The sequence below is a fragment of the Panthera pardus genome, unplaced genomic scaffold, assembly GCF_024362965.1.
Source record: "Panthera pardus isolate Hobbes unplaced genomic scaffold, ASM2436296v1 HiC_scaffold_20, whole genome shotgun sequence".
NCBI classification, from domain to species: domain Eukaryota; kingdom Metazoa; phylum Chordata; class Mammalia; order Carnivora; family Felidae; genus Panthera; species Panthera pardus.
The window spans coordinates 89,911,652-89,934,994 of record NW_026526766.1 but is presented as its reverse complement, the minus strand read 5'-3'; the positions used below and the strand labels follow the sequence as shown (position 1 = coordinate 89,934,994).

At 50.6% G+C, this 23,343-nt stretch overlaps 1 protein-coding gene across 4 annotated transcripts in view; it reads left to right on the top strand.

Moving 5' to 3' along the window:
• Positions 1-23,343, top strand: part of AK8 (adenylate kinase 8) — a 129,096-nt gene that overhangs the window by 79,014 nt on the left and 26,739 nt on the right. The window lies entirely within an intron of this gene.

Below are 23,343 nucleotides of genomic sequence, written 5' to 3'. Positions count from 1 at the left end.
GTCTCCTGCCGTTTCTCCTCTTGCACGGTTTGCGTTTAAACCTTTGGTGCATCGGACATATATTCTGATGCGGGTATGGGGCACGGGCTGAGCACTTCCTCCCCAGATGGTTGGCCATTTGTTCCAAAACAGCGTCCAATGTCGTGGAACATCGCGTTCCTCCTCCGCTGACGTGCACCGGAGAGCACGCCGTCACTGTGTGTATTGTGGGAGGAAACGAGGGGGGTTCCAGTGGAAACAAGCAAGGCTAAGAAGTCTGAGCTCGCTCTGGCGAGGGAGTCGCCACGCCACTTGGGTTCGGCAGCGGCCCGGAGGCCGGCAGCGGAGCGGGAAGGCCTCCCGGGTGCGCCCTGCCCGAGCTGCTGCCCTGGGAGGCCGGGTCGGGGGGCGGCCACCTCGAAGCGGGGCGCCCGTGTGCTTGGCCGGGGGACCATATGTGGCTTTCTCTGGTTGGTTCTAACCTGCAAACGGTGGCAACGATTAAGGAACCTGCTAGGTATCTGGCTGTTTTGGGGTCCCTCGTGGCAGAGACCGCGACTTGGTTTGGGAGAGTTTTTGAGTTCCTAGGTACTTGGCATCTTATCGTTATCATTTCAGCTTTTCGTTATTGGCTTTTTATCTTCACGTGGCGTGTGGAGAAGTTGTTGAAGTGCAACCTCTAATTTAAAATAAACATTATTGGCATTCTGTGGAAGGCTATTCGACAGTATTTGAGAAGAATGTGCATTTTTTAAATTTTTTAATGCTTACTTACTTTTGAGAGGGGGAGAGAGAGTGAGAGAGAGAGCGTGCACAAGCAGGGGAGGGGGAGAGAGGGAGACACAGAATCCAGAGCAGGCTCCAGGCTCCGAGCCGTCGGCACGGAGCCCGACGCGGGGCTCGAGCTCACGGACCGCGAGATCGTGACCTGAGCCGAAGTCGGACGCTCAACCGACCGAGCCACCCAGGCGCCCCAAGAATGTGTATTTTAAATTTGAAGTTATAGAATTAAATATACGTTATTAAGTCACACTTTCTCTTTTCTAAGTTTATTTTTTTTAGTCATCTGTACACCCGACGTGGGGCTCGAACCCACGACCGCTCGATCGAGAGACACATGCTCCCCTGACTGAGCCAGCCGGCGCCCCTTAGGTCCCCCTAGATCCCCTCTGTCCTTGTCTCCTCATTGCTGTGTTTGTTTTTTGTGTCTGTCATCCTGTGGACTGATTTGCTGACTTCCTGCTAACACCGCATTTTTATTAATTTCTCCTGTTTCCTTATTTCCTGCAGCTTTTGCTTTGTGTGTGTTGGTGCCGTGTTACGCAGCTCACAAAGGCTTGGGTCAGCGATGTGTTCCTTGTGAAATGTCGCCCTGACGGAAGTGACCGTCTTTGACACGACCGCGGGGTGTCTGAGCGCCCCCTGTGCCCCTCCTCAGTAGCAAAACATCGGTATCAGAGAGAGAGAGAGAGAGAGAGAGAGAGAGGGGGGAAAAGAGAGAGAGAGTGTGTCTGTGTTGCAGTCTGCCTCAGGACCTCCCAGGTTCTGGCCAGAGAGGTAGAAGGCACACACTGATTCTTCTAGAACAGCCGCTCTCAGGGGCCAGCTCCACCGGAAGGCACGCCTTTTGGTCTGTTTTGCCTTTTTAAATTTTTCTTATTTCGTCGTTCCTGAAGCTCATGATCACCTTGCTTTTTCGCTTGCCTACCTTTCTTTGTATCTATGTGTTAACTAGTTCCACTCCTTATTAGAGCCCCTCCGAATAGTTTGCCACAAGGTCCGTCAGGCTATGTAATCTGTCGGCCGCAGGCTTTTTCTTTCCCTCTGATTCCTCTCTCTCGGTTGGACTGTTTTTTTGTTTTGTTTCCTCTTGGCTGACGGCATGGCTATTGTCAGACTTACCCACTGTGGCATCACGGGAGTTCCTTTGTCCTTCTCCTGTTTTCCGAGCCCCATACTCTTCCTCCGTCTGGCCTCTAGCTGTTCCTCGAGTTAAAAAGGTGGTTTTAGGGGGCGCCTGGGTGGCTCGGTCGGTTAAGCGTCCAACATTGGCTCAGGTCACGATCTCACGGTCCGTGAGTTCGAGCCCCGCGTCGGGCTCTGTGCTGACAGCTCGGAGCCTGGAGCCTGCTTCCGATTCTGTGTCTCCCTCTCTCTCGCTCCTCCCCTGTTCATGCTCTGTCTCTCTGTCTCAAAAATAAACGTTAAAAAAAAAAAAAAAAAGGTGGTTTTAGGGGCGCCTGGGTGGCTCAGCCGGTTAAGCGTCTGACTCTTGGTTTCGGCTCGGGTCATGACCTCATTGGTTCTCGAGTTCAAGCCCCGTATCTGGCTCTGCACTGACAGCACGGAGCCTGCGTGGGATTCTCTCTCTCCCTCTCTGTCTCTGCCCCTCCTCTGCTCTCTCTGTCTCTCAAAATAAATAAACATAAAAAAAAAATTTAAAAAAAACAGTGGTTTTAACAGAAGGAGGCTGTCATGTCCTCAACACACTTGTTCCAGACTGAAGAGGTCCCCCTCCACGGGTGCACAGTCATCCCGATGCTCCCGTGCACGAGCACCCGAAGGTTCCCTTCGCCCCCCTCCCACGTGAGGAAGCTTGTTTCCACGTCTCCCGATTTTCTTTCTCTTGGTTTACTGCCTTGTTTTGGTCAAGCACATCCATCAGTAGCTTCCTGAGAAAGGTTGTGTGGGAGATACATTTTTTGAGACTTGGTACGGCCCGAAGTGCCCTTATCCTACCTTCCTACTTGCAGGGTCGGTTGGTGGGGCCAGGAATTACCCCAGTCGCTTTCCCTCCGCCATTTTGAATTGCTGTTAAGAAGCCCAATGCCAGTGTGATTCCTGGTTCTTCGTACGTGGCCTTTTTTCTTCCCTCTGGAACTTGGTAGATCTTTCCTTTATCCCCAGGGTCGTAAAGCTTCACTATAAGATTTCATTCGTTTCTTTGGTGTGGGTCTGGTTTACTTGGTTGTCCCCGAAGCTAATCTGGAATGTTCCTTTTAAATTTTATTGATCTTGTTAAATGAATTATTCTGTCTCTGGACATGTTCGTGACAGGCTTGTTATGGCAGGAGATGGGGGTTTCCCCTTTCTGTTAAAGTTTTGTCAGTCTTTTTTTTTTTTTAAACTTATTTATTTTGAGACAGAGAGAGAACAGGGGTGGGGCAGAGAGAGAGGGAGAGAGAGAATCCCAAGCAGCCTCCGCTGTCAGCGTAGAGCCCAATGCGGGGCTTGAACTCACAAACTGTGAGATCATGACCTGAACCGAAACCGAGAGCCGGACGTTCAACCAACCGGGCCAGCCACGTGCTCCAAGGTTCTGTCTGTCTTGGCCTCGTCCTTTCTCAGTAGATTCTCTTGTTGGCTTGTCGGTCTGATTGTTTTTCAGATGTTAGGTCACCCTTGGTGGTTTGCTCCAGTGTTAGAGTAGGGGATTAAGATGTTAGTGGGTGGGACCTTGTGGCCCGTGGACTTTGTCTTCATGGAAGGGCGGTCTCTTGGGGCCATTTATGCAGAACCCTCCGCCAAACTCCCCCATGATGCTCAGCTTTGTCCAAGAGGACTCGTTCAGCCTCCTTCCGGATGGTGAGGTTCTGGGGTCCAGGGGGGAGCAGGACAGTGGGAGGCAGGTGGAAACGGAAGGAGGCATCACGTGCTGCAGGCCATGTGCATATTTTTCATTTATTTCCCCTAATTTCGGTACAGATGCAAGCTCTGACCTGTGCTTGGCATTCCTCGGCCCAAGGAGCCTGAACTATACCTTCTCTAGAGCAGAAACCTTCCATTTCTACCCAAGTGGAGGAGGAGAGACACTGGCCCAGCAAGACGGTGTGAGGAAGGGATCTGGGGCTTAATCTCTTCAACCAGTCCTCCTTATTTCAGCCACCGGTTCCAGAGTGGTGCCTGTGCCTGAGCCTTTGAGGGCTTGCTGGTGAACGCTGGGTTTGTTCTCAGCCGTTCCTACTGCTGACTCGGGGTTGGCCGTTGGGGTCTCTGCAGCTGGTTGCCCCCTGCACACCTGCTTTCCAGCCCCGGACATTTTGTGTCCGTGTCCCCTTCCTCCGTTCTCTCTGTCGCGTCGGGTCGGTTTCTAAAGCCCCTTGAGTCATTTTTTCGCGGGGGGGGTGGTGCTTTGGGAGGAAACAGTTTGGTGCACGTTTCAATGTGACATTCGTACTTGGAACTCAGCCCGCGGCCTCTTTGTGTTTTACTTTCAACTAGTTTGCTTCCCTTATTTTTTGTTATCGTGCGGACAGAATGAAATTGGGCTTAATGTGTTTTTTTTTACTCAACCTGCTTTTTTTTATTCCTTGAATAGCTGAAAATATCCCACTTATTTTTGCCTTTATCACTTTATTTTATGCTTCACTGGGGCTTCCTTTGTTTTCCATCTTAAAAAACATTTTTTTTAATGTTTATTTATTTTTTGAGACAGAGAGAGAGACAGAGCATGAGCAGGGAAGGGGCAGAGAGAGAGGGAGACACAGAATCGGAAGCAGGCTCCAGGCTCTGAGCTGTCAGCACAGAGCCAGACGCGGGGCTCGAACCCATGACCCACGAGATCATGACCTGAGCTGAAGTCGGACGCTCAACCAACAGAGCCACCCAGGCACCCTGGGTTTTCCATCTTTTTTTTTTTTTCTTTAGTTTATTTACTTATTTTTTTAGTAAACGCTACACTCAGTGTGGGGCTCAAACTCACGACCCCAAGAGATCAAGAGTCGCATGCTCCACCCGTCCGCCGACTGAGTCTTTTCTTCCTGGTTTGTGTTTTCTTTGACTTTTCTTACTGCAGTTGTTACCTTCTCTTTTCTCCGCTAATCCGTGTGGACGGTGGTCTGTGTCTCCGGCATGCTTTGTACATTTCATGTACACGGTTAGGCTTGTACGTCTCACTTTGTCAAATGAAACAGAGGCTCTCGACTGTCACGTGCAGGAGAAAGAGAGAGTGCTCCCCACGTGCTCCCTCTTCGCCTCTGCCGGTCCACTCTCTGTCGTGAAGAGGGGCAGGCGGGGACACACGTCCTCAGGCTGTTCTGTGCCGGCCTGTGGGACACACATTCGTGTTTTCAAGATTGCTAAGCGTTTCTTTCTAGAGATGTAACGATGATGTTGTCTCCAGCAATAATTATGACACTTGTGAGCTTTTAGTTCCCTGTCTTCAACCAGATTCAGAGTTCAACATCAGCTATTTCCGTAACGCAACCTCCCATTTACCAATTTTGATTCGTCTTTCCTTTGAATGGGTCGTCTGTGATGCATTTTCAGCCGGGGCACGTGCACGCTAGACGCCCTAAATTCTTGCCCGTTTGAGAGTGCCTTTCTGTTACCTTTATTTGTGAACAACATCTGGCAAAGTGAAGAACCGTTGGGTCAAATTTCTTCCCCACCGGCACTCCTGAATCATTTCCGCACTGTCCTCGGCCATCTCTGGGGCTGTAGGAGTTCCCCCGGGGGGCGGTGGGTCAAGTGCGTCTTCTGTCTGGGTGCCCTCGCGTGCTCTCCCCCCACCCCCCAAGTTCGTTTACACTGGCTAGACCTCAGTCTTGTTTCTCTTGATGACTTTTCCCTGAGATCTTATGCATCCCATCCGGGTACGTTATTTCAGGAGGACATTCTTCTAGTACCCATATTACTATTTTCCTGGCTCATTTGCTTGGCCCTCTTCTCCAGGAAGACCACTCGTGTGCGTGTCGGATAGCTATCATCTGTTTTCCATAATTGGGAATTTTTTTCTAGTAGCTTTCATGTCTTGTTTGTTTCCCATCTGTCCTTCATGATAACTTCAACTATGTTCTGTTGTGTTACTGTCTCATGGCCCCTGGTTTTTCATTTCTATAATGCTTTAAAAAAAATTTTTTAACGTTTATTTATTTTTGAGAGCTAGAGAGATACAGAGAGAGACAGAACAAGCAGGGGAGGGGCAGAGAAAGAGGGAGACACAGAATCCGAAGCAGGCTCCAGGCTCTGAGCCATCAGGACAGAGCCCAGTGCGGGGCTCGAACTCATGAGCTGTGAGATCATGACCCGAGCTGAAGTTGGACGCTCAACCGACTGAGCCACGCAGGCGCCCCTCTATAATGTTTTTATGTTTCCCTTCATTTTCTCCTTTAACTCTGTCAGCTTTTGCTCATCTCCTCTTCTATCTTGCAACTTTTCCATGATTTCTTCCATGGTAGAGTCTGTTTTTCCTAAATTGTGTTGAGTGTATTGATAAGTCTTGATTGAAAAATGTGCTTAGGTTTCCTGGAGTAATTTTTCTTCCAAAGGGTATTCATTGTCTCTCTCTCTCTATTTTTTTTCCTTCCCTTCCTTCCTTCCTTCCTTCCTCCCTCCCTCCCTCCCTCCCCCCCTCCCTCCCTTTCTTTCTTCCTTCCTTTCTTTCTATCTATCTATCACCATTTTTTGGGAAGCATGTTTCCCTGCTTGTCTTTTGCCAACAATTTGTCCTTGAATAATAGGCCTGTCTTTTGCGTAAGAACGGCATGAGTTGGTATATTATTTTATTTCTGCGACTGCTTTAATAAATCCCCACAAACTTGGTGGCTTAAACAACACAAATCTATCGTCACCCAGCGCTGTAGGCCTAAAATCAGTAGTTGGCAGGCTGTGTCCCTTTCTGGAAGCTCTGGGAAGAATTCATCTCCTCACCCTTTCCAGGAGGCTGCCCACCGTCCTTGGCCCCTGAACCCCTTCGTCTCCAAAACCAGCAACGTTGCACACGTGGACATAGTCACGTCTCCCCCTGACCAGAGCTGGGGACACTTCTCAGGCTTTCAGGACCCACGGGGTTAGATTGGGCCCACCCAGAAACTCCGGGATAATCTGACCCGTGTGAGGGTCTTTATCTGAATCATATCCGCAGAATCCCTTTTGCCAGGGGGAGTAACAGATTCCCACATTCTGGGGATTAGGAGGCGGCCCTCTGGGTGGGGGGGCATTCTCCTCAACCCCTAGAGTTGAGGCCGGAGGGCTTCCTGCGGGAGGCGGAGACGTCTGGTTCTGGGGCAAATGGCCGGGGCTTCCTGTCTTACTACCCGTGTTGTCTGAGGACCTCCAGGGGCCACAGGGCCATGGGGCTAAGTGTCCACCCTTCGTGTTCTGGCAGCTTAACACACTAGGGTGCCAGTGGGCTAGCTTCTGTGCAAGGGGGTCGTCTACCTGAAGATGAAAGGCTCTGGGAAGTTGCAGGACGGTCACTTTGGGGGAGGCTGGAGGCAAGGATCCAGTGCTCGATTCTTCTGAGCCCCGAGGGAGGAAACGGCAGTTTTAGACAGGCGAGGGCACCGTGTTTATTCAGAAGCACACCGGGAGAATACTCAAGAAGCTCTCTGATTTAGGGCAGGTTTGCGAGGGAGCATTTCTCCATTCGCCAATAAACTCAGGTTCTAAAGACTTAGTAAACAATGCTGATTTAATTTATTTGACCCCCAGGGCGGAGGCCAAACAGGGAAAAACAGATGTTTGTTTCCAACACAGGTCTCATCGTCACCCCTGCTCCCTCACCTTTCCTTATTTTCCTCTCCTCCTCCTCCTCCTCCTCGGGTCTGACTACTCCATTCCCCCCCCCCCCCACCTCAGCCTTCAATTAACATTTTTATGATTAATGCAGAAGGTAATTTTAGCCATAAACCTTCAAGTCCAGATCCAGGCTGAGAAAGCGAGAAATATTCTAAAATGAGCCCGCCTGGCATTGGCATGAATATCCGGGCTGTAATTCTGGCTCAGTTGTGATGCCAATTATAAAGCAGTCTAGCTGTGGCGTTGCTGTTTCTGACACGAGGAGGAAACCTTGGCAGAATTATAGCCTAGAAATCAATCTGGGAATACGATACAGAAATCTATAATTCAGACATGAAAACAATCTACAAAGCCTCTTTTTTTTTTTTTTAGGAGGGTTCGATGAAATTAGATTAAAATAAATTTACATATATATCAATTTTATTATTAAAATATATTCATGCCAGTAAATAGAGTTATTGGAGAAGGAGAAGCTGATCTGTGTCGGACACCGAAATACACCTCTCTGGCTTATCAGAAAACAAAGTTATTGTCTCCTTGTCAAATATAAATCTCTTCTCAGAGCTAATAAATGGATAGTGTTCAAACGCAATGTTTTGTTTGACTCCTACCTCATAAACCCGTGGCACATAATACTAAATTATATTCTGCCAAGCAATATCAATCTCTAGATTCCAACATCACACGGTGAGGGAAACAGACCAAGTAATTGATGTGTTGCAAAGAAGGAGAAAAAGTTATTTGAGAACAAATAAAATGGGCTATAAAGTTTGTTAAAACATCATCATAGTAAAAAAAAAAAGAAAGAAAAAAAAAGGGAGAAGAAAAAGAAAGAAACAAAGAAAGAGCTATCCGAGGCTGTATCCAGACTCTGCCCTCCGCCTGGCTGTAAAATAATTCATTTCATGCAGCAAGTTTGTGGCGCGGTCCTTCCCTTTAAAATTAATGTTTACCATAGAGAGGGAGTAGAGGATTCTGATTGATGTTGGGAAGTTTGCCGGGGAGCAGACAGGCTGGGTTTCCGCACCCCCTCCCTCCCCCTCAGTGGGGCGAAGAGGGGCGGGGCAAGCTGTGGCCTTGAACCTCCCTCCCCTGCTACGTGGCTGGGCAGCCAAGGCCCCCCAGTCCTGTCTGGCTGCGAGGCCAGCCCGAGGTCAGAGCTGCCGCGGCATTCCTTGGAAATCACTGGGGAAGAGGGTAAAAAGGAGGGGACCCCGGCTGAGCGAGTGGAATTTATTTACGACGCGGTCTTCTTTACTCTTTACTCTTTCTCTTTTTCTGTTTCGGTGCCCTAACTTTGGGGTCTGTAAAGCAATCCCCCAAGGACCAGGTTTTAGACGAGCTTTTGTGTCCCAGCTCCTTGTATGCAAATGGGAAACTGCTCACAGGGTTCCTTCGAGAGAGTGGTGGTGCTTTGGGATTTTTATTCATCATCATTTTGTAAACTAGCGGGTCAGGGTGTCCCACATCCAGAGGAGCCCAGAGGAGCCTTGGGAAAGCAGTGACCGGTCCCCGCTCCTTGCGTTCGGCTCCCACTTGGTGCCTGGTGCGTCGTCGGCTTTGCTAAACCCGTGGCCGTTTCCTCCAGGGAGCGGAGGGCAGACCAGGGAGGGGAGCAGGTTGGCAAACACCGGCGCCAGGCCCCTAGGGGCTGGGAACCCCACCCCCGTCCAGAGAAGCGCGCCCGATGTCTGGGGGCCAGACCCTTGAAGCAAGGCCAGGGACATCTCGGGCCGGTCCCAGGCTGCCGCTGGCGCTGACGAGAATCCCTCCCTCTGAGGACACTTCCTCCCCTCCTGGTTCCCCTGCCCCCCCTGCCCCCCACCGTCCTCCTCATCCTGCTGAGAGTGAGGGTGATACCCGAGTGCCAATTACGGGTTTCTTTACATCTCACTGCAGATCCTCTCAACGGCCCCAGAAAGCAGGCTTTTTCTGCGAAAGGCACTTGGCTTGGGGAAGCCTTAGACCCCACGGAACAGACCAGGCCTGAACCCAGCGCCTGCTCCGAGCGGTTCCGTTCTGTCCTTTCTGCGATGTGGTTGACATTCACCCCAGCGGGCCGGCTTGAAAAACACTGTCATCTCTGCTTCCTATGTGTCAAACGGGGCAATAGCCTCTACTCTTTTCACCCTTACGGCACTCCCGTCCTAGAGAGAAGACAGAGTGTGTTCGCGTGATAGTGTATCTCACACACACACACACACACACACACACACACACACACCCCGCATGGGCGGGCTGCAGATTCGTCCACACAGTCAGGAGCGTCAAAACGTTTCTGGTAGTCACTCGTGTGATTTTGAATTCCTGTTCAAAATAAAAAGAAACCAAAATGGCAAATGGACTCAGAAGGGATGGCCGTCAGGGCGTATTTGCTGTATCTCCTCGTTATGGGTTGGCACACATGATTTCCTGATAGCCTAAAAATATTTTTTTCCTCCAGTAGCTGTTTGCTTTTCTTACCCACAGAAGGCATTTTAAAGATCGGGGTGGGCTGACCTTGGGGCAGTTGGCTCCTTATTCAGCCGGCGGCACGTGGCACAGGAGAATGACCCTGAAAAAGACCGAGAGGCACTCGCCCTTTGTCCAGAAGGACCTCGTGGGGCCAGGCAAACCGGAGGGTCACCGTCAGGGTGTTTAGTGGTGTTGCTAAATTGTTCTGCTGAACGCTGGTTTGATTTCTCGGTTTTGATTCTGTAAAATATGGGACAGTGGAGTGAGACGGCATTGTGACAGTTTGTAAAAACTGAACTGGTCTGTAGTTTCCACGCCGGAGCTCTCTAATTTGATTTCAAAACTTGTTCTTTTGAGTTCCGTATGACGCTGTATGTTCGGGGACAACACAGTGAAAGCCCTGGATGATGGCTTTGCCTTTTCTAGCGTGTTCCAAAGTGAGAAGGGCGCTATGAGCTCCGGGGGGACAGCCAGCAGGGGGACTGGAGAACAATTAAAATGCAAGATAGAGGGGATTTCTTACCTTCCTCTGCTCTCTCTCTCTTTTTTATTATCACTCGGTCCTTCCAGGAAGCTCTCATATCTCCGCAGCTGATCCTTACGTGGATTAGGGATAATAAACAGCCCATTAATGGAGGCCTGAACCAGGAAATGGAGTTGGAATCGGCCGCGCAATTCGGTGGCTGACTGAGGTTAATAACTCCATTACTCCAGCTCTGTGCTGAGCCGCCCGACGAGCAGCGTGTTAGCCTTATCTTACTCCTCATTAATTGAGCTAATAGAACCCAAGTGACCCTGCCTTGCCGCCGTAGTCTGAGAGTTTACCAGACATGGGCTGGAATACATATCGTTCCCCGTGTGCTCTGCGGGCGCCTTTGTTTTTGGCAGAGATCTCTCTCGAAGACCGTCAGCCGCAAGACCCCTCCTAACAGTGGAGTCACTGGGCCGCCGTGACACCAGGCTCCCCAGGTCCCGCTGACTTTGTTCCACGAGGGTGGCGCGGGGAGGGCTCGAAGGGCTTTGGAGGAAGTAGCGATTGTCTCAACAGCGTGTCTGGGGTCAAGGGTGAAAGAGACAGCGTGGCACATGGGGGTGGGAGTAGGGGCAGGCCACGGCCTCAGCTCTCCGGCTGTCCTCTGTCCTGCGACACTGGGCAGCTGCCTCTTTTGCGCCGTCCTTCCCACCCCCAGAGGTGCCCGACAGTTCACAGCGTGGTTTTGCACACCTGCTTCACGTCTCGATTTGCTGGGAAAACATGGATGGAAGGGGTCTATGAATTGGAAAGTGCTCTGTGCCACCAAGATGATGTTGCCATTAGATTACAAATCGAAACCTGACTTTCCCGCGGCAGGTTATTAGCCTCTCTGTGCCTCAGTTTCCTCAACCGACAACCAGGGGCGGGAACCTTTAGGACATCAGGTGGAGGGGTTCGAGGAGATGGTGCAGGGAAACCCTCTCCACAGAGCCTGGCATCACGGGGGCTCCATACGGGCGAACCATGCTTATTTCTAATGTGCTGGGGACTCCGAGCCTGTCCGTGGAGATCAGAGCTTCTGAAGAGAGATTGGAGCTCACCGAGATGGCAGGTGCGAGGCCTCGTGGCCCCTTGTGACCGTGTCCCTCTGGTCAGAGGAAGGTGGTTCCCTGCTCACCAGCGCTGCGGCATGCTGCGCGGGGCAGAAGAAAGATTCTGCAAATAGACAAAAGCAAATCGCACTTTTGTTGGAGACCCCTGTTGTTTTATACAATTTAAAGATCCTTTTTTTTTTTATTAATGTTTTTAAAATTATTCCTGAGAAGGAGAGAGAGAGCACGAACAGGAGAGGGGCAGAGAGAGAGAAGGACAGAGGATCCGAGGCGAGATCTGCGCTGACAGCACAGAGCCCGATGCGGGGCTCCAACTCACGAACCGTGAGATCGTGACCTGAGTCGAAGTCGGCTGCTTCACCGACTGAGCCTCCCAGGCGCCCCACAGTCTAAAGATTCTTTCGACAGCTGGACACAACACAGTGACACTCAGATGCGAGGCAGAACTTTCGTTTACTTACAGTTCCAAATAGGAGGTGGCTGCCACACGGGCCACACTGGGGGTTGCGCTGGGACGGGAAAGAGCCGCCGAGCGGTGAAGGCGGCTTGCGTGTGGCCACTTGCGGATGGCCAGGGGGCGGGGGGGGGGGGGGGCAGCTGGGTTTTACGAGCTCTCTGTGGATTGGCTAATTTAAATAATCTGGGGTGGGGCAGGGCATAGGGGCTGTCCCCAGATGGAGTGTGGGAGCCCCGCAGGGAAGTGGTGGGAGTGGAGGGGGCTCAGCAAGCTGTGTCAGAAGAGACGTTGAGAATTCCCAGGCAAGACTTTGAAACTGGGTCAAGACGGGGCTTGTGAGATGCTGCGTCGCACCTGTCCTGTGCCGGCCTGGCCCGATTCTGCCTTCTCCACCTTCCACGGTTAAGGTGCGATTTGGGAGACAAACCTCAGGAGGTTTAAGCTCGGCCCGGAGACCATTCATCCACCCCTGCAGCCCTTTCGTCCACTGTGCGGTGACCCCCCCAGCATGTCTGAAAGCCCTGCCCGTGCGCGCTCTGGCGTCCTGGCACTGTCCTGTGGACCAATTTGTCCTCACTTTCGTATCCACCGGCGGCCCCCACGTGCCCGAGGCATCATCTTCCCGGGCCACCAGCTAGGTTCCCACGGCGCTGCTCACTGTCGCTAGCGCCCGGCCACCCACACGCTGCCCGCAGGCTCCGAGAGCAGCCTGGCACTAACCTCTAACCCACCTAAATCCCAGCGGGGGATGGGAATTCGGTGGCCACCTTGGGGGCTGGAGGCGAGGCCAGGCCGTGGTTCCCAGAGGCGGCGGCTGGATCACCCGGCCTGGAGTAAGGAAGGACGAGCACCCCTGGGCCTCGAGCCCGCAGGACGTGGCCCGTAATGGTGGTGAAGGGGCCGGCAGCCCACGGCCCCTGCAGCCACCGCATTTTAATCTTCCAGTAAAGAAGAACCGAAGGGAAAAAAGGAAGGCTTTTCCATTATTTTCCAGCCTGGGGACCGTTGACATTTTAGCACTTATTTCCAGTGTTTGCATAAGAAAATCTGGTGAGGAGGATTCTGAGCGAATGTGGCAGGTCCGTGCCGCTTGCTTCCTGGGTTAACCCCCGTCTGTTGCTGGGTCTGTCGTCTGCCTTTGAGAGCATGAGAGCAAGTGCCTTTGAAGCGAAGTCAACGATGTACGTTACCTTTGAACTCCTCCCCTGCGGCCTCCGGGGTTTATCAGAAGGGAAGAACACAGTGATTCCCAGCGAGCCAGCCATCCAGGTGACCACAGGCGTGGTTCTGCCGTCCCGGACGGGCAGCTGAGGGCTCTGAAGGCGGGCTGCCCGGTGTGCGGGCGGCGAGAGACCAGGAACCTCGAGAGGTGGGGTCGGTGCTGTTTGGGGATCTTTAGGAAGAGGCAGGGCAGACATACAACAAGGGTCCGCGTGGCGTTTTCTTGGTGGGTAATTCTGTTAGTTAAAGACGGACGCTCAGCTTATTCCTTAACCAGGCGATACCGCTAAAAGTTATTTCCTGAGAATTTTCGGAGAGCGCCCGGTCCTGCCTGCCGTGTCGGCCCGGCTTCCCCGCTGTCTGTAAGGAGTCTAGGAAAGATCCCCAGGGTCCTTTTGCCACCTTCTGCGTTTGGCACAGCGTTCCGGGTGAACGTGTCCTTTTGGGAGAAAGTGACAACTTTTCCCGACCTCCTATTTCAGTGTCTGATAACCTGCACAGTCAGAAAATCCCCCTGGTGTCACCTCTCCCCCCCCCCCCTGCCCCGGCCCCCGTCAAGGCTTACTGTCCTTCGCGGCAGAGCACGTCTCAATCTCGTTCTCACCTGTGGATGCTAAGCCCTTATTAGGGGTCCAGTGGGTTTTACCCAACCCGTAACAGGCAGGCCTGCGCCCGTGGTGAGTAAGACATCAGAGAAGACAAACATGTCTTCCCCGCCACGGCGATCGGAGTTCCGGAGCAATCTCCATGCCTGGGTGGAGAATGACAGGTGACCTTTAACAGAACAGAGCCCGGGGTGGTTGGCATTTGAGTCTGGTTCTGATGGAGACGCCCCCAGTTTTGGCAGGCGCGAGGCTCAACCGTTCAAGTCATTTCCCCGAGTAAGGCAACAGGCTGAGACGCCGGAATGATTTGCAGATATCATGTTTGTTTTTCTTTACCCAAAGGAGACTTTGGGGGACATCAGAGCGTGCTTCAATTTTCCATCTTCCTCCGAGGCGTAAATAAAGTGCTGAACCGGTGAACCCGGGCGTTGTGCTGTAAAAGCCTGGGCCTCCGCCAGGCCCAGGTGGCAGACGCCTGCGAGCTCGAAACTCTCCTCCCTAAATATCACAGAAATTATTTAATAAAAGGAAAACTTTTTAAGAAAGTCTTCCACAAACAGAAGTTCAGCTCCACTTTTCCCGAGATCGTGAAACTCTGGGCATCGCTGCCTTGTGGGCTTTGGGGTCTCTGCAGATTCCAGACCGCACACCCAGCCCCCACGAGCAGGTGCACCAGACACCCCCACACCCCACTGGGCTCGGGAGCAGAGCCTCCATCCCGGGGCCCCGACATTGCCCGCCACCTCCTCCCCCCCGCCTTTCTCTCTTGGGCCTCTGTCTCATGAAGCGTGGGTTCTAGATCCCTGGAGGGGACTGCAGGCCTCGAGAAAAGACCTGCCAGGTCTGGGATTCCTGCTCACGGAGCGGAGGGAAGGTGGGGACCAGGGGAGGGAGAAATCTGTCTTTCCCACCCACCCCTCCTGCTCGTGCCCCATATGCCCCGAACGCATCTGCCTCCTTCCTGCTTTCTAATCACTGGGTGTTTGCTCGTGACTGGCTTCTTTCAGAACACCATCGGTTTTTGTCTGTATCTTACCTTTTCTACAAGGCTTAGCTCCACCTCCGCCTCCTCCAGGAAGCCTCCCCTGATGCTTCTCCTTGTTCTGCACCTTCATGGGACTCTGTACATCGTTCCCGTGATAGGAAGCCGCTTCACAGGATGGTGCTTCAACCAGAGGCTCTGGAAGCCTGGCTTTGCCCCTTTCATGCTGTGTGAGCCTGGTCGGGCTGTTATGATCTCCGGACGTCAGTTTTTTTCCGAGCTAAGATGGGAGTGACTTTGTCCTGACAGGCAGCACGTATTCACAGAAGATGTGTTAGTGCGGGTACTGCTGAAGCTGTGGGAAGCCAGGAGAAATGAGAGCTAAACAGTTCCCATCACACGGCTTACGTTCTAGTCGGGGCGGGAAAAGGCCACATGCAGTCGACAGATCCTTTCTTAATAGGCTGAGATCCACAGAAAGCAGTAAAGCAGGATAAAGGGGAGTAAGGAAGGTGGGCGGTGGGGAGGCAGAGGAGGAGACGGTATGTTGGGTAAAAGGTGGTCCGGGACGGCCTTTCTGCCAAGAGGACATGTTAGCAGAGGTTTAAAGCAATCGCGTGAAGACCTGGGGAAGGGCAGTGCAGGAAACAGCAAGTGCAAAGGCCCTGAGGTGGGAGTGAGCTTGGCAAGCTTAAGAGGCATCGTGGCGGCCATTGCCAAAGGACTGGGGACGGAGTGGGAAGGGAGGAGTGAGGGAGTGGATGGGGCCCCTGGAGGTCTTGGCCTTTTCCTGTGAGTCAGGTGGGAGCCCTGGAGGGACTGGGCAGACGAGTGCATGGACGGTGGGCGATGGCAGGAGATCGAGGGTGGAGGAGGAAGCAGGGAGGGCAGGTGGGAGGCCCTGGGCAAGAATCCCGCTGAGAGAGCCTGGTGCCATGGGCCCAGGGCGGTGGCCATGCAGGAGGTATGGCCTATTATGGCCTATTAGGAGGCAGTCGGGCTCTGACTGTATTTTGGAGGAGAACAGATACAATCAGGTTGGATACGGGGCATGCGAGAGAGAGAGAGAGAGAGAGAGAGAGAGAGAGAGAGACTTCGAGCAGAGTTCCGCAGTGTTTGCCAGAGCGTCTGGGAAGCGCGGGCTGGCCATCGACATGAGAGGCAGGGGAGCAGCAGGCTCGGGGGGCCGCCGGCTTGGTTTTGGACACGGGGAGACAGGGATGCCTGTTAGGAGCCTGTGTGAGTCCCGGGGCAGCGACAACAGAGCGCCACAGACGGTGGTGTTTGCAGGGCAGAAGCGAACTTTCTCTACGTTCTGGAGGCCGGGAGTCCTCGATCAAGGCGTTGCCTCCTCGGAGGCCCCTCCCCTCGGCCCACAGACAACCCTGGTGCTGCCTCTTCATGTGCTCGTGTGTCCCCAGGGCCCCGTGTGTCCACACTTCCTCCTCTTGCAGGACACCGGATGGGGTCAGAGCCTCCTGTAAAGACTCTGTCTCCAAATACCAGGAACCGGGGCTCAGCATAGGAATTTTAGGGGTGCCTGGGTGGCTCGGTTCGTGAGTTCGAGCCCCGCGTCGGGCTCTGTGCTGACAGCTCGGAGCCCAGAGCCTGCTTCCGATTCTGTGTCTCCCTCTCTCTCTGCCCCTCCCCTGCTCACACTCTGTCTTTCTCTCAAAAAGAAATAAACATTAACAATTTTTTAAAAGTAGGAATTTTAGAGCATGCCCTCAGCCCCTAGGGGCCGGTGGGGGCCTTGGCTGTGGCAGCCTAAGCAAACTCACACAGGCTCCTAGCGGGCACCTCAGTCACATCTTCGTGGCTGCCCCGGTCGCACACGGGCGTTGCTCAAGGAGCCCCCGGCTTCCCCCAGCACCTTCTCTGGCTCCCCGGCAAGGTTTGCCATCGCTCCTGTCCCGCCCCCAGTCCCAGCCAGCGCTCTGAGCTTTCAAAACCATGGAAGTCAAACCAGAAGGCCCCTGGTGGCCTTCTAGTACATCCTCCAAAGTGCACAGAGGGAGAAACTGAGGCCCCGAGAGACTAAGCAACTTGACTGAGGTCTCACTGTGAGTGAGTGGGGGCTGGAACCAGGCGTCCTGGCCCCAGGCTGGCCATACTCTTATTGGTTTTGATTTTAGTTACTTTTATTTTTTGTTTTGAAGTTTATTTATTTATTTGGGGGGAGGGGAGAGAGAGAATCCCAAGCAGGCTCCACACTGTCACTGCAGAGCCGGATGTGGGGCTCGAACCCACAAACAGTGAGATCCTGACCCGAGCTGAAGGCAAGAGTCAGATGCTTAACCGACTGAGCCACCCAGGCGTCCCATTTTTGGTTTTAAATGCCATATTCTTTTCCGCATCCCAGCCCACCAGGGCGGTGAGCCATTGCCCACCTTGCAGTCATGCCTGGCACCCGAGGCCCTTCCAGGGTCCCCTTTTCCTTGGGAAGATGGGCCTCGACTGCCATGTTCCTGGCAGAAGGTCCCCCCCATGATTGCTTCAACCAGATGCCCCTCTTCTTGCGGAGCTCTGGGACCATCCCCCTCCCCTCTCAACAATAATTAGCCTTGTAAGACTAATGGACGAATTCGTGTCTAATTACCCTGTTGAAGGCCCAATTAGGCGATTAACATTCGTGGGCTATAAGCTAATGATGAGCCGAGCCTGTCATTTGCATAGCATTAAGTTAATTGAGCCGCCAGCCGAGGGGCAGATAGGGTGGCGTCGGCAGGATTCTCTTTCTGGAAGGATACTAATGACCAGAGAGGACGGTTCACCTGACAGCTTTATTAATTAACAGCGATCTGATTACCTCGCAGGAGTGGCAAGTGGCAGTGGGCAGAAAAGCTCAGCTCTGTCACAAATGGGAGATGGGCGCCCTGGCTGCTGAGTTTTCTTCCCAGCACCTGGCTCACGATCACCTGGAAGAACCACTGTGGAAAATTCTTCCTGCAAAACCTTGCTCGTGCCCTTCTGTGAACGCACTTAGCAGCACATTTCCCTTGCTCTTTAATCACTTATTCTCTCGCTCATCCATCCATTCCTCTCACACGCGTGGAGCTTCTGCGGAGCGAGGCCGGACCCCCTGCCTTGGGAGTGAGAGGGTTCCGCTAGGCTAGAAGCTTCCAGCTTCCCCCAGACGTTTCCGACTCAGCACGGCGTCGCCCTTGCAACTGGTGAATGTCAGCAGAGAAGCTCAGACTTCGAAGGATCCTTGGAGATCACCGACCGGTTCAGGTCCCTGATTTCACCCCACGTGGAACAGGAAGAGAGCAGGAGGAGAGCAGGAAGAACAGGAAGAGAGCAGGAAGTTCGCGTCTGCAGCAGGGCGTGGTGGGGTGGGGCGGGTGCTCCTGGCCCGGCCCCACGTCCCCTGCCCCCAGAACTGCTCTGCCTTTTCAGGCCCTCTCTCAACCCCTGTGGATGGGATGTGGAGCTCTTACCTGTCACCTCCTGGGGAGGTGGGAACCCCTCCCGCGTGCTTGGCTGGCCCCTCCCTTCCCCCTCGTGGCACTCGAGCCCGCTGGCCCGTGTTTCTTCTGGGAAGAAGAGTCCCTGAGGCAGGGACTCTGCGATGCTTACAGCTTAGGTGACTGAGCCAGCTAAGGAACCGTGGAAGCCGTGTGAGTGACCTAAAACCCAGGTTGTTCTCCAGTGAGTTTTAAACCAGAATTTTTTAAACAAGAAGTAAAATCACATATACGTCTATATGGAACTTGTTCTTTCACTTAACAAGATATTGTGGACATCTTTACCATTACATAAAGCCACAACTCATTAAATGTTTGTTAAGTATCACACCATGCAAACTATTACGTAGTAATAGTTTGTGTTCAGGATTACATAGTCCAGATGTATCTAATGTATTTAAAAATTTTCTTAATGTTTATTTTTAAGAGAGAGAGAGACAGAGACAGAGAGACAGAGTACAAGCAGGGGAGGGGGAGAGAGAGAGGGAGACACAGAATCCGAAGCAGGCTCCAGGCTCTGAGCCGTCAGCACAGAGCCCGACGCGGGGCTCGAACCCACGAGCTGTGAGATCATGACCTGAGCCGGAGTCAAACGTTTAACGGACTGAGCCACCCAGGCGCCCCTGTTAATGTACCCTCTCTTTGGCAGATAGTTACCCTCTGGTAACTATCCCAAAGGTATCCTTTGGCAGATAGATAATGCCCTCTGTTTGGCAGACAGTTACGTTGTCTCCAGTTTTTTTGTTTTTGTTTTTGGTTTTTTTTCCCGTTACAAGCAGTGCAGCAACAAGCTCACACACGCAGTCGTTGCGCATTTGTTTAAAATTCAAGGGATGGCATCACCGGCCCCGCGGATCCATACAACTAAAAAGTGGAATAATTTTCTAACTGACAGGAGTCAGAAATCAAAAGAGTACCCAAGGTACCATGGATAGTACCCAGAAATCTCGAAGAACAACTGAAAATTAATCGTCTAAGCCTCTGACTTAGGCTAGAAAAATAATAAACCCAAAAGTGGCAGGAGAGAGACCACAGGAATAGAAATCAGGAGTGTAAAAAACGGCAACGGAGCCAAAAGTGCGTTGTTTGACAAAAATCAATGAAATCGACACACTTCTAGCAAGAGAGAAAAGGCTTAGATAAACAACACTTGGCATACAAAAGGGGACAGAGCCATAAATATAAAATATTATGAACTTTATTATAATAAATCTAGACACATAGGATGGATAAATTCACAGGGAAAAAAAAAAAGTCTTACCAGTATTGACGTTAGAAGAAATAGAAAATCCAAACGGTCCTATTGCTATTAAATACCTTGAAGCATAACCGTGAGACCCTCCTTCCCCCAAACACTCCTGCACATGGATGCTTGTGGCAGCACTGTGTGTGACAGCAAAACACCTTGGGGAAGACACCCCTGTGCAGAAGATCCTGGGCGAATCACAGCAGATGGTACGCTACGCGGCTGCAGGAGGGGTGGACTACAGCCATGCATGTCGACGGGGAGGAATCTTAGAAAAATAACGCTGAGGACAATGCAAGTTGGAAAAGAATATATTTAGCAGGATACCACCGCAAGCACATTAATGTATTGTTTAGGTACTTTTATACACCTTTAATCATTCACAACGGCGGTTTTCTTCCAGTGTCGGAATAGACAGAGAAGGGACTGGTTAGGAAGGTCTGGAGCATTTTGTCAGCACTGGAGCGATGCATTTCTCTTGTGGGTTCATGGGGTTAGTTTTATTTATTAATTAATTAATTTATTTATTTTTTATTATTATTTTTTAATGTTTATTTTTGACAGAGAGAGAGACAGACATGAGCAGGGGAGGGGCAGAGAGAGAGGGAGACATAGAATCTGAAGCAGGCTCCAGGCTCTGAGCCATCAGCACAGAGCCCGATGCGGGGCTGGAACTCACAGACCGAGAGATCATGACCTGAGCCGAAGTCGGACGCTCAACTGACTGAGCCACCCAGGTGTCCCTCATGGGGTTAGTTTTAATATACATTATATATAGGTGTGTGTGACACACACACACACCTATATATACGTATATATACACATATAAGAATTTCATATATATATATATATATATATATATATATATATATATATATATGTAAAGAATGTATCTACCCAGAAGACATTTTTTCAAGAAAGCAATATTTGTTTTACTCACCAATATACTTGGTGAATAGCTCCTAAAGTAACAATGCCTGGTACGTAGTAGGTGAGCAACAAACATTTGGGGACTGAGTGACTGTATGTTACATAACTTATTTTTATACATCAAAATTGTGTCAAAATAAAAAGTGGGGGGCGGAATATTAAGTTTCTTTTCATCCTAGACCTCTACTCCCTTTCCTAGAAGCAGCCACTGCTCGTAGTTGGTTGAACATTCTTCAAGAAAATTTCTCTGCATCAATAGCTAAGAGATAAGTAAATGCATTTATTTTATGTAGATGGAGACGTACCACACACTCTGCTTACCGTCTCTTTTCTCTTAATGCTGTAACTGCAGACTTTTTTCACATAGCACATACGGCTCTATTCCTCATTCTTTTTTTTTTATGTTTATTTATTTATTTTTGAGAGAGAGAGAAAACACAGCGAGGGAGGGCAGAGAGAGAGAAGGAGACACAGAATCTGAAGCAAGCTTTGTAGCCGAAGTCAGACGCTCAACGGATTGAGCCTCCCAGGTGCCCCTGCTCCTCATTCTTTTTAATGGCTACATAGTATTCCAGTCTGTGACTGTGCAGTAATTTATTTAACAGAAAAGCATGTTTGAAAAGCATTTAGGGGCACCTGCGTAGCTCAGTTTGTTAAGTGTCCAACTTCGGCTTGGGTCGTGATCTCACGGTTTGGGAGTTTGAGCCCCACATCGGACTCTATATTGTCAGTGTGAAGCCTGCTTGGTATCCTCTGTCCCTCTCTCTCTGCCCCTCCCCCTCTCTTGCACTGTCTCTCAAAACTAAATAAACATTTTAAAAAAGTAAAGAAATGCATTTAGACTGTTTCCTTTCTTTCCCTTTGCCAATAGTGCTACAATAAAAGTACATATGGCTCTGTGTATTCAGAAAACTCTCCCTAGAGGGTAAAATCCTGGAGGTGGAATTGCTGAATCGTGGTTGCATTTCTATTTTTGGTGAGCACTACCAAAGTGCCTGAGGGCTCCTGATTTACTGGTGGAGATAAAGAATCGTACAGCCGAAGGTGGTGTGTGCTTTGGGAACAGCTCGACCGTCCAAGAAACAAAGGCTCCACGTAAGCCTGGATATGCTGCAGGACCACAGGGGGCACCTAAACGGCAACCCTGCAGCTGCCCAAGTTCACGGTGCAGTTCAGTGACCCATGCACCTGCTCAAGCTGTGGAAAATGCTTGACATCACAGAACCAGTGTGTCAGGGAGCGTATCTTTTCCCTTAGGGTCAATGATGGATTTACAAGATGTCTAAATGTTTCCTTTCAAGAATGGTCGTTGGCACAAAAACAGACACTTAGATCAATGGAACAGAAAAGAGAACCCAGAAACGGACCCACAAACCTATGGCCAAGTAATCTTTGACAGAGCAGAAAAGAATATCCAATGGAATAAAGACAGTCTCTTCAGCAAGTGGTGCTGGGAAAACTGGACAGCGACATGCAGAAGAATGAGCCTGGACCACTTTCCTACTCCATACACAAAAATAAACTCAAAATGGATGAAAGACCTCAATGTAAGACAGGAAGTCATCGAAATCCTCGAGGAGAAAGCAGGCAAAAACCTCTTTCATCTTGGCCACAGCTACTTCTTACTCAACATGTCTCTGGAAGCAAGGGAAACAAAAGCAAAAATGAACTACTGGGACCTCATCAAAATAAAAAGCTTCTGCACAGCGAAGGAAACCATCAGCAAAACTAAAAGGCAACTGACCGAATGGGAGAAGATATTTGCAAATGACATATCAGATAAAGTGTTAGTATCCAAAACCTATAAAGAACTTATCAAACCCAACACCCAAAAAACAAATAATCCAGTAAAGAAATGGGCAAAAGACATGAACAGACACTTCTCCAAGGAAGACATCCACATGGCCAACCGACACATGAAAAAATGCTCAACATCACTCATCATCAGGGAAATACAAATCAAAACCACAGTGAGATACCACCTCACACCTGTCAGAATGGCCAACATTAACAACTCAGACAACAACAGACGTTGGCGAGGATGCGGAGAAAGAGGATCTCTTCTGCATTGTTGGTGGGAATGAAAGCTGGTGCGGCCACTCTGGAAAACAGTATGGAGATTCCTCAAAAAATTAAAAATAGAACTACCCTATGACCCAGCAATCACACTACTAGGTATTTATCCATGGGATACAGGGATGCTGTTTCTAAGTCCAATGTTTATAGCAGCGCTATCAACAATAGCCAAAGTGTGGAAAGATCCCAAATGTCCATGGATGGATGAATGGATAAAGAAGATGTGCTGTATATGTATACAGTGGAGTATTACTCGGCAATCGAAACAAATGAAATCTTGCCATTTGCAACTACGTGGATGGAACTGGAGGGTATTATGCTAAGTGACATCAGTCAGAGGAAGACAAATATCATCATATGACTTCACTCATATGACGACTTTAAGAGACAAAACAGACGAACATAAGGGAAGGGAAGCAAAATAACATAAAAACAGGGAGGGGGCAAAGCATAAGAGACTCATAAATATGGAGTATAAACAGAGGGTTACTGGAGGGGTTGTGGGAGGGCAGATGGGCTAAATGGGCAAGGGGCACTAGGGAATCTATTCCTGAAACCATTGTTGCACCATATGCTAACTAACTTGGATATAAATTTTAAAATAAATGAATGAATGAATGAATGAATGAATGAATGGTTGTATTGCCCACAACAGTTACTTTCCGATTTGGATGCAGTGTGTTTAAGTAATGATATTTATTTCCATTTTTAGTTTTGACTCACAGCTAAAACATGACGGGCTTATTACGAACATGAAGGTCCATCGTGAAAGAAAGTCATTTGCACAAGACCCACGCTGCCTCCTTAAGAAGCTGGAG